Source organism: Ascidiella aspersa, chromosome 2 (genome assembly GCF_963924565.1).
Source record: "Ascidiella aspersa chromosome 2, kaAscAspe10.2, whole genome shotgun sequence".
NCBI classification, from domain to species: domain Eukaryota; kingdom Metazoa; phylum Chordata; class Ascidiacea; order Phlebobranchia; family Ascidiidae; genus Ascidiella; species Ascidiella aspersa.
The window spans coordinates 812,095-822,199 of record NC_139448.1 but is presented as its reverse complement, the minus strand read 5'-3'; positions in this window follow the sequence as shown (position 1 = coordinate 822,199).

Here is a 10,105-nt window from a genome sequence, read left to right as displayed (position 1 = left end):
GTGCTAGACAGATTTATGAGTAGGGTGACATGGAATTAAAAATCCAAAGCAGCAAAGATTTTTATTATTTTATACGACAAAAACTTACTTGTTTTTGGTTTGGAGTATCGGCCATGTTATTCCTTGTGCTTGATTGGTTGATACAGTTTCTTTTACCAAATACAGTCTGTAAAATGAAACAAGATACAAAGTTAATGACAACATGGGTATATAGCCTACTGTGATATCTGTGATCTAGCCCTGTTGAACTAGCACTGACCAACGATTGACATACACATAATATTATACCAGGTACAGAGGTACGCAGGCTCAGTGGGAGCAAGTCGTGAGACGATAATTATAGCAGCGTTGCCTGCTGGATCTTATTCGTACATACAAATAGTGATTGTCAACCTTTAGAACACGGACCAATGTTACGGGAACAGCTTTCTGGCTGCAATCGAAGTTTTATAGAAATGAACGCAAGTGCATTGCGGCATTGCGGCAAGACGACCTATAATCTTAAATGTACGGCTAGCGCTGAAAAAAATCTTTATTTGGCTTATTCAATCTAAGTAAACTTGAGTAAAAATGGTTTCTTTTGAAACCAGGTAGCTCGAAGTGACATTAAAAACACCACAGATTGGAGTGCGGCAGGAAAAGGTTGAGATCCACTGATTTAAGGTTTTGATGTTATAAACTAACCTGACATTACTGTTCATATACCTACACAACATTACACATTTACCTCAGTACAGCAGTAAGGCGCTTGCACCAAGTCGCAGGCAACAACCAAACGCTAGCTCTTTTTTGAAGGCGGACTGGTATTTCCTTGTTCTAAAGGAAATTACGATAAGGCTCCATCCATTTAGTTTGCCCTCCAACGCCTTCACTCATTTCCTGTCTGGAAATCACGCGAGCTATTGTAAAGGTAAAAAAATCCTCAGCTTGAATTTAGTTTGCATAGAAATGCGTATTCTCATTGTTCGATAGTTAGTTTAGTTGCTTGACTGGCGCAATGATAATAACTCCATTAGACTTTTTTACTTGAATTTAGGAATGTCCGTAATTTGGTTTAGGATTGGTGCCGATACAACCCTAGTATCGGACGAGTATCAACGATACCACCATTTGGTATCGGGTATCGGCTTTGATCCGATATTATCGGACATCCCTATGCTTGCAGCATGCCGAATTATTTCCCTAAAATTCGCGCTAAACTTGACACTAGTAATGACATAGGTGTTGCGTGAGATGCAGTTAATTTCTAACTTGAACGTTAAGAAGTTGATTCACATTAAATCTGAAATACTGAAAGTCTGGGCAAACACTCACAATCACCTAACTTAAGTTATTGAATTATGTTTTTTAAGAAAAATATTAACCTAATTGTAAAGTATGATTACTTTTAATTCAATCAATATCTAACTTTTTAAAATTTTTCTCACCAGAACAAACCACGAAAGATTGGAGTTTGTTGCGAAAGTCAAACCTAGGCTCAGAATCCAAACGAGGAAAAATGTGTGTTTAATTGTGGTAGCAGCGCAGTTATCAGCAGCGCAGTTTTAAGTTCCATGAACGGAACTAGCGCTAAATTACAAGCAAGCCTTTCACCACCTGCAATACTAAACGAAGATTGTTTTTACCTGGTGTTATTATGCCACGAATGGCGCAACATCTGCGCCGAGCTGTGTGCCAAGTCAGCTAAATTACAAGCTGAGGTTGAGGGGAAATAAGTTGTGTCCATTGCACACTTAGCACGTGGTCTTAGAGTATGCTTGAAGAGCATAATTTTGCGTTAACTATCATTACTTAAAAATTTATACTTTAAAACGCGCACGACATTATACCTCCTTTTAAGAATCTGCTTCATTTAAACAAATGTCGATGTTACACCAACATCGGATATTAGCGCAGAGACCGAACAGCGAGAAACATACTGCGTATAATGACGTTTTTTAGCGAGAAAAAAAGAAATAAGGTTTGACTTAGCGTTGTCAATTGTCGAATACACACTTGCTAATCAGTCAATCTAAACCAGCGCTTCTCAACCAGTGGGGGCCATAAGAACATTTAAGGTGGGCCACAAACCAATTTAAAAAGCTAGATTTAGTTTCATTTGTGTCATTATATTTCATTTTAAAGGAATAATCGTTTGGGAGGAATTAAAAAGGAATGTAAATTTATTGTTCAGCCGCAAGTATCTCACTAATGCACGGTTGATTAAATAATCTGTTTTGAAATATGTTCTGCTGTGTTTTGTTCTAAACCTATTTTAAAGTTTTTTCTTTGATAAAAATTCTATTGGACCACAGAATTTTTTTGCAAGGTAAATGGGACACGAAAGAAAAAAGGTTGAGAACCACTGACCTAAACAAATAACGAAAGAGAAAAACTATCCAGCGTTTACGGTCGACCAAACCAAAGACGAAAAACGGCGTTTTGCGTTTGATTTTGGATTCGAATTAGATTAAGACGCGTGACCCAATTACTTAAAAATCACGCCGCTTCGAACAGTTTGCTTAACCATGAAAAAAACGATCCAAAAACGATAATATCACTTACAAAAAGGGTGGTAAGAACTCCCGCCCCCACTAGATACGCCACTGGGGGGCAATGGATAGTGTATATTATTTTTAACCTTCATAAGTAATACATATTACACTTACAAATAATACTAATAATCACATTTTGAAATTCCAGGGGGGGCAAGTGCCCCCCTTGCCCCCCCTGCGGGCGCCCATGGGTACCGGGATTACGTAAAAAGCACATCACATGTTATAATTTATGTTAACAAACGTGTGCAACGTTCCAGGTAAAGACTTAAGTTTAACAATGCCAAATTTAGGCAGAGATCGCAGAATATCATGTTTGTTGTCGCAGTTTTAACAGTAAGCAATTTATATTTTCAACGGGTTACGGGTTTGTCTGGCGTTGGACGCAGCTTAATTTGGCGTTTAGTGCATAGGTTTAGCAAAAAAATATTTGTTTTATTTACTTTTTTATTTTTTTGCATTTTTTTAAAACATACTTAAATAAAAGCATAAACGTCAGGAAACCTACACGGACATCCAACAACAAACGTGTTTAGCCACGCAATACTTGGCAGAGTTCGCAAAATATTGCGTTTATTGCAGCAGTTTAACAGTAAGCATCTGTTTTTTCAATGAGGATTTTTCCCACGTTTGACGCAGTTTAGCACCGGGATTACGTATATCACGCTATTAAGCAGATCTAAACAATTGCTGCTACATTGCTACAACCTAAATGGTAAATTGTTATCAAGATGTGTGACATGCTTATCCACGTGATGTGTGATATAGTCGATTATTTAGTCATACCATTTCAAAAACATTACACAGCATTGTAGTTTGTTCGCATGTTAAATACACAAAGGGCGTGCGTGCGACTTTACGCAAAACCTCTTGACGTAGGAGGGTAAAACGTTTCCAAACATTTATAGGGAAATAACCTGCGTGACCGTAAAAATCAAGTCAAGCACATTGCCTTGTAAAAAAATTCATGTGGCAAAATTTCTACTTTATGTTTATTGCCTTTTTGCAGTTTGTTTAACCACGTAAATAAAGCTTAAGCTCGCAAAACATTGCGTTTATTGCAGCGTTTTCCGTAACATTAGACATTAGGACACTTCACAGACAACGTACTACAGCAACCCTAACCGAGTATAAACTGCGCAACATTTGGAATAAGTTTGCAAACTATCGCGTTTATTTCAGCTGTTCGAACACTAAGCAAATTTAATTTTCAAACGTTATTTTTTGTTGGATGCATGATACCTACCAGGATTGCGTATTTGCTTAAATTTCGCGCAATTTATACAATTGGTGCTGCGGCTTTCTTACGTTTGTTAATAATTTTTGATCGACATATGTCACGGGTTTTCGTTACGTAACATATGCGAGACGTGTTTAGCCAAGGTTGTCTGATTAGTAGCTCCATTTGAAAAACACACAACGTTGCAGTTTGTTTGATGTTAAATATACTTTTTTAAATAATCAGCTATAACATGCGGCTTCAGGAAAAAGGTTATACAATGCTGGTAATACGTGATTAGTAATTAAATGGTCGGAGCGCGTTCGCGCCTTTCCTTTAGTTGCCTATTTCAAACACAAAACTGATTTTTAAACGTTAATTTTTGTTTTAACCAAATGCAAAAATAATGGGAGTTGACTGAGACCAAGAATTAAATCTTTAGAGCCACGCAGATAAGTCACACAATTAAACCCGCCATTGCATTAATGCCGCGTTCACACAGGCTGTGGGGTGTTACTCTGATTGTGGGGAAGCATTAGGTTAACCTTTTATTAGACACAAGATATGACATGATTTGAAACACATCACAATCATCACATGATTTGAAATTTTTATTTAATGACACGTAGTGCAAACGTTTCGGCATAAGCGAATTTGTTATGACATTACAAAAATATGTTTGCATTATCTAAGCCTCTTACAAAGTTCTTACGCTATCCGTAACATTACTTTTTGGGTATATTGAGATTACCACGTTTATCTTCCATAATCATTGGGTATAACATGAGGCCAGCAGTAGCAACGTAATATGCAATAGTGATAAAGAGCCACAGTATGGTGGATTGTTTCATTTTGTTTAATCAGACAAAATTCAGGTAGACTTCGTACATTATGATGATTATTGTGTGGTGTAATTCATTTTTAACGAGTTAAAATAACTGATAAATATTATATTTAACTTGGGCAACGCCGGGTATTTCGTCTAGTAAAAAAAAAAATTACTTTTGCAAACCACTTGCACATCTTGACCACCAATTACCAATTGTTTATAATGCAATGAAAATCACTCACCAACTGATAAATCATAGACTTGCTTCACAACATAAATGTAGGACAAGACCCACGCTAACATGTACAGTTTGCATGCTTTGCCACTGTCGCCTCTAGCGAACAACACCGGCTTGAGAGGCTGACAACTTGGCGAGTTTATAAGCATAACGTTAGCGCTGTCCGTAAAGCCACAGCGCAACAATTACGAGAATTTAGAATTCAATTCGGCTCTCTGTCGCCTCTAGCGAACAACGGCGGCTTGCTTTACAGAGGCTGACAACTTCGCGAGCTCATTAGCATAACGTTAGCGCTGTCTGGAAAGCCACAGCGCAACAATTACCAGGAATTTGGAATCCAATTCGGCTCTCTGTCGCCTCTAGCGAACAACGGCGGCTTGCTTTACAGAGGCTGACAACTTCGCGAGCTCATTAGCATAACGTTAGCGCTGTCTGTAAAGCCACAGTGCAACAATTACCTGGAATTTGGAATCCAATTCGGCTCTCTGTCGCCTCTAGCGAACAACGGCGGCTTGCTTTACAGAGGCTGACAACTTCGCGAGCTCATTAGCATAACGTTAGCGCTGTCTGTAAAGCCACAGTGCAACAATTACCAGGGATTTGGAATCCAATTCGGCTCTCTGTCGCCTCTAGCGAACAACGGCGGCTTGCTTTACAGAGGCTGACAACTTCGCGAGCTCATTAGCATAACGTTAGCGCTGTCTGTAAAGCCACAGTGCAACAATTACCAGGAATTTGGAATCCAATTCGGCTCTCTGTCGCCTCTAGCGAACAACGGCGGCTTGAGAGGCTGACAACTTGGCGAGCTCATTAGCATAACGTTAGCGCTGTCTGGAACATTAAGACTTATGTGATAATATTGAACTCTGAAAACGTGTTAGCTTTAAAACGTTAAGTTATCAAACAACTTACTTGGAATAGTCAAATTTTTGTTGCAAACAATTTACCGATAAAGTCACTCTTACCTTTCAAAATTATTAACAGACCGCGAAGTTTAAAGCAGGGCTGCGGAGTCGGTTTAAAACAACCTGAGTCCGATGAAATAAAGTCGAGTCCCGAATCCGGCTCCACAGCCCTGATTTTAAGTCATACTTTGTACTAAATGTTCTGGGTGCAAAGTTTTAAACATTTATAGTTGCGCCCAACTTTCTAATAGTTATCGTCTCTCGTATTTTATGTAAACTACTTCAAACCAGTGGTGATAGTAAGCCTGAAAAACATACTGGAAAAATATAAGTTTGCTTTAAACGTGTCGCAATCTCCTTGGATGCAATTAGATTAAGATCTCAGATGCAGATTTGCGCACGACATCAAACGATAAGCTCACTTTTGCGATCGCGGTCGCGGTCATTTAACGTCTGTCACTTGCCCAATTCAATTCGCAATCGAGCGAAGTTTTATCAAGACACTTCTACAAATCACATTGAACTGACAAACTCTCCTCACCGCGAATTTTAAACTCGTTAGCATGTTGCGCAACAAAATTCCTAAAAATACGAACTTTATACTTAATCTCTTCTTTGACAATTTTTCGCATTTTCAATTTGTCAACAAAGTGATCCAGCACCACACGAACGATCAAAATTAAAAGATCCAGTCGCACTCTTTATCAATTTAATTCTATCATCCTGTACGTCACGACTCTTACTTTTCACCAATGTTTTTCGCACTACCTGTACAAGACACACCCTGAACATTCAACAAAGCACCACTGCTACTACCGCAACTGTCTGCACAAAACACAGCGCCACTAGTTTTATCACATTGAACTGACAAACTCTCCTCAACCGCCAATTCATGTTTATTTAAGTTTTTGATATTTTTTTAATTTAGAAAATATAGGGCATTCTTATAGATGTGGTGAAATCTTTTCTAAAATATTTAAGATAAATATGTTTAATTTGCCGTTACATTTTTGTGCTGACCCTGTGTGTTGGCTAGCTTTTGGTAAAGAATAGTTTATATATATGCACCCCGGTTAAGAAACACTGCTTTACACACATGGAACAAAGTAAATTGCCTATCACTCCATTTCTTACTCACTCCCACAAAGCGATCGCAGAAAGCGCGAAAAAAGTGCCTTTATTTCGTTAAAATTTTAATTTAGGAGACGCGACGCATTGGATGAAAAATACACATTTCTCGATTTAATGTCCTATATACATAATACTTGGGCATATTTTTTGCGTAACTTATCTTGTTTGAAAAGTGTTACTAAAACTACAATGGCCTGAGGAAAACAGTCGGAGTCGGAACCGACAATAACTTTACCAAATTTTTTTTCGAAAAAAATGAAACTATACCAAAAATAAGTAGACCATTAACACCTAATGACTTCACGCCAATACCTGTTACCTCTATTTTTGAAAAAGTATTGCACCATCAACTTCTTAATTTTTTGCAAAACATGAAACTATCAGTAAACATCAACACGGATTTAAAAAATATCACTCAACCTCACTTGGCGCAACAGAATTATATGAAAACCTATTTAATTAACCAAGAAAACCACAGATATAGCTGTATAGCCTTCCTTGATTTAGCCAATGCCTTTGATGCCATAGTGCTTGTTAAACTTTTTTAGTTTCGTTCACCTCTAGCATCTATCTCCAGATTTCATTCACCCTTGTCTCATGGTATGATAAAACTGACTTGCACCCCTACGAAAAGCAATTCGGAATTTTTAATTAAATATCACTGAGACAACTTGAAAATAGAAAAGTTTGTTATTGGTCGCGCGGAGCTCGGAAAAAATTGGATTTAATTGGTTGAATTGGCGCTAAACTGTAAAATCAGGAGGCTATTCGCAAAACATTTCGTCCCCCTGTTGCTAGCCTGCTATCCAATTTAATAAATATGGATTGAAAATAGTTCGAATGGTGGATGACTTTTATCGTTTATCTATAAGTTAGAAAAATTATAATTAAATAGGGCCGTTACCTTCGATGATATGAAAACATGCAATGGCACTCAAACAGACTTTGTCAAATTTTTTTTGGCAGCTTTAATGTTAAAGTTTGCAAAAACAGAGTTTGTACAGCGCTGTAGGAGTGGTGTACAACCAAAACGATACCATTAGAATCATAGCAAAAAATAAATATTAACTTAGAGCTCGCCCCCCCCCCTACGAATTGCTTGGAGCCCCCCTAGAAACCTTTTTTAAACCAGCAATTCAGCATCTTTCATGGCCTAAGTATTTTTTGGAAATAAATGCAACGCCTTGCCTGAAAGTCTTGCTATAAGTATTAGCAACTAACTCGAAATGCGAAAAAAGAGGACATTTGGGCATTTTTGACCGTCCTGGGAGGACCATTCAGTTTTCTCAAGAAAAGGGGACAAATCCTCCTAAAAGAAGACATATGGTAGGCCTAACTTATACACTCAGTGCAAACCAACTTAAGTATTACAATAAGCATAAAAACACCAAAGAACAACAGGTTTTAGTCGATTTACTTCAGAAAGTTGTTTACTAGTGACTATAGGGTGCTCCTGAACTTTCGTTCACCCTTATTCACCCCTTTTGGTTGGTTCACCCCTGCAAAAATTTTATTCACCCTGGGGTGAACCATTCACCACTTTAAGAAACACTACCATAGACAACCAAATATTACTTAAAAAAATAAATCATTGTGGCATCAGAGGCCCACCCTTGAAACTAATACAAACTTTTTTATGGCAGAGAAAGCATAGTACAAAAGTAGGAAGAACTCTTTCTAATCCGTCGATGCCTGTATGCGGTGTCCCACAAGGTCGTATATTAGCACCTCTCCAGTTTCAAATCTACATCAATGACTTACCAATAAACTCAAATATAAATTGTAGTTTATACGCAGATGATACTGTCATTTATATCTCCCATAATGACATTAAAAAATACAACAAATAGGCCTAATTAAATAAATATAGAAAAAATTGAGCACTGGTTTCGGGCTGACAAACCATCAATTAATCATTCTAAAACACATTACTTGGTAACCAATTCAAATTTCAGTATTAAAATAAGGGTGAATAATCCAAGAAAGGTAAATCCAGCTAAATAATAGCTGGCCTCAACATAGATGATAAATTGTCATTCAAACTTCATATTAAAATGATTGAACAAAAGTTTCTATGGGAGTTGCACTTTTATCAAAAATGAAATACTATTTAGACACTTCTGCACTTCGCCTTTAATATTGTAGCTTAATAAATACTCATCTTCGATATTGTGTTGTAACCTGGGTAGAGCTTATCCGACTAAATTAAAACATCTTGAAGTATTACAGAATAGAGCAATCCACATTTTAAGCGGCACCCCTCCCCAAATACTTACATTCCCATAATACAAGGCTGCGGGGTAAACAAAACTATTTCCAAGTCGGCGCCTCCACCAACTCAGGAAGAAAAACCATAGGATTTTTAGGCCAAAATATTGGGCGAATTTAGAGATAAATATTAAACTAAGTGATTTGTTAAGGCAGCTAAACTAATGTTGTTGAACTCTTACCACGAGGGAACGTAAACACAAAATCAAAACAAACCCAAGGCAATTGAAATGGTAAAATTGGCTAATCTGCGAAACAGGAGCAATAATGAAGTATTTTACACAAGATAAAAAACACTAGTTAAAATTTTAGGTACAAAAACACTGTGTGCAATCAGTTCTGCATCAATAGTTGTTATAAATCATACCATTTATTTCTCAGACAACTTAGGATTTTACGTAAAAGAACGTTACTTACAAGAATCAAACTGAATAAAGTAAAACAATGCAGTGAACTTGAATGTTAGCGAGGTAATTACAAACAACGGTAAAGTATAAAAATATCGACTTTGCAAGAACAAACAAGACGCTAAAATGTGTGGACAGCAAAGTACCGGGGCGGCCACCAAACAAGCGAGGTCGTCATTCTCGTCGAAGCAAAGTTGTGAAGCGACGTTTGGCTTTGGCACAAACTCACTTATTACAAGGCAACGAGCAAAACGGCAAAGCGCTTTGGGGAGACGAGCGCTCGCTCAAATAAACACGGCTGTGGTTTGGGAAAGAGTCGGCCAAACATGAACAAAACAAAAGTAACAGCGGTCAACAAAGAGGGATGACGTCACATGTTGCATCTAAACGTTCATAAGAACACACATTTCGTTGATACAAGTTTTAGGTTTTAGGTCGCAGAGGTGTTAGATTTAAAACAAAAGCGACATTAGAAATATGTTATTAAAAAAACGCCTTTATGTATTGTTTAAGTTGCGATGAGACGCAAAGATGCCTTTCAACTAAAAGTATTTTATCAAAATGGAACATACTA